Source organism: Sapajus apella, unplaced genomic scaffold, assembly GCF_009761245.1.
Source record: "Sapajus apella isolate SASKATOON/1434 unplaced genomic scaffold, GSC_monkey_1.0 scaffold84, whole genome shotgun sequence".
Classification (NCBI taxonomy): Eukaryota; Metazoa; Chordata; class Mammalia; order Primates; family Cebidae; genus Sapajus; species Sapajus apella.
Genome location: NW_022437024.1, coordinates 1468298 through 1469858, shown reverse-complemented (window position 1 = coordinate 1469858; position 1561 = coordinate 1468298). Strand labels below are relative to the sequence as shown.

Sequence of the window (1561 nt, the reverse complement as noted above, 5' to 3'; positions counted from 1 at the left end):
GACACGAATGCACACACAGTCTCTCCAATAACTGTGTTCATGCTGCCAACTTTCCTTCTAGACCCACCCACCCCCATCCCATCCCATTCATTCAACAAATATATATTGAGAGCTTATGTTTCTGGCACTATTCTAGGTACTGAAGATAGAGTTGTGATCTAGAAGATGCCTCCTCTTACAACATTTACAATTTAGTGGGAAAAGAAAGACAAAAAGGAAAAGAAGCATAGAAATGAATTAATTATTTTCAGATAATGGTAAGTGCTCTGGGGAGAGGGGACACTTTAGGTTGGGAGCGTCAAAGAAGCTCTCTCTGAAAAGGTGATTTGAGACCTGAATGATGAAAATAAGCCATTCAAGTCAATTTCTGGGACAAGAAGATTCTAAGCAAAGAAACAGTGAATACCTACACCCTGATCTAGAACATACTTGTATTCTTAAGAATGCCAAGGAGGCCAATGTGGCTACACTATAGGAAACTAGGAGGATACTAATATATTAGGTTAAAGAAGTAGGCTGTGCGTGTATGTATGTGCGTGTGTGTGCCACAGTTTAGTGCTACATCATTTGATAGTAGTTGCTTCCATGATGTCCCCTTATCCCCTTAATGTGTGTCTTTTTCTTTTTTTAATAGAAACAGGGTTTCACCATATTGGTTAGGCTGGTCTCAAACTCCTAACCTCGTGATCTGCCCACCTCCGCCTCCCAATGTGCTGGGATTACGGGCATGAGCCACCAAGCCCATCTCTCTGTGTGTCTTTCTTAAGAACAAGGATATCCTCTTATATAACCACAATACAGTTATCAATGTCAGGAACTTTAACATTGATATAATACTTTTATCTACAGTCTGTATTCTAATTTAATCAATTTAATTCTACTAATGGTCTTTAGAGTTTTTTTTCCTGGAACAGGGTCCAGTCCACAATCACAGATGACATTTAGTTGTCTCCTTTAATTTGAATCAATTCCTCAGCCTTTTCTTGTATTTTAAGACACTGACATTTTTGCCTTTCTCGCTACCCGGCCATCTTAGCGGCTGCTCTTGGTTGGGGGCTGTCCCGCACCTAAGACAGGAAGATGGTGGCTGCAAAGGAGACGAAAAAGTCGCTGGAGTTGATCAACTCTAGGCTCCAGCTCGTTACGAAAAGTGGAAATTAGGTGCTGGAGTACAAGCAATCTCTGAAGATGATCAGACAAGGCAAAGCGAAATTGGTCATTCTCGCTAACAACTGCCCAGTTTTGAGGAAATCCGAAATTGAGTACTATGCAATGTTAGCCAAAACTGGTGTCCATCACTACAGTGGCAATAATATTGAACTGGGCACAGCATGTGGAAAATACCACAGAGTGTACACGCTGGCTTTCATTGATCCAGGTGATTCTGACATCATTAGAAGCATGCCAGAACAGACTGGTGAAAAGTAAACCATGCAAAATGTTCCTTTAATAAAATTTTCCTGAACTTGTTTAAAAACAAACAAAAAAAAAGAAGATACATTTTTAAAGAATATAGATTAGTAATTTTATGATATTTTATGATATTGAAATAGTTCAATTT

The 1561-nt window shown here is 39.3% G+C and overlaps 1 pseudogene across 1 annotated transcript; it reads left to right on the top strand.

The window, feature by feature from the left end:
- Positions 1–1010: 1010 nt before the first annotated feature.
- LOC116533811 lies at positions 1011–1472 on the top strand (annotated as a pseudogene). The gene has a single exon (XR_004261456.1). The product of XR_004261456.1 is annotated as a 60S ribosomal protein L30-like (transcript).
- Positions 1473–1561: the final 89 nt, after the last annotated feature.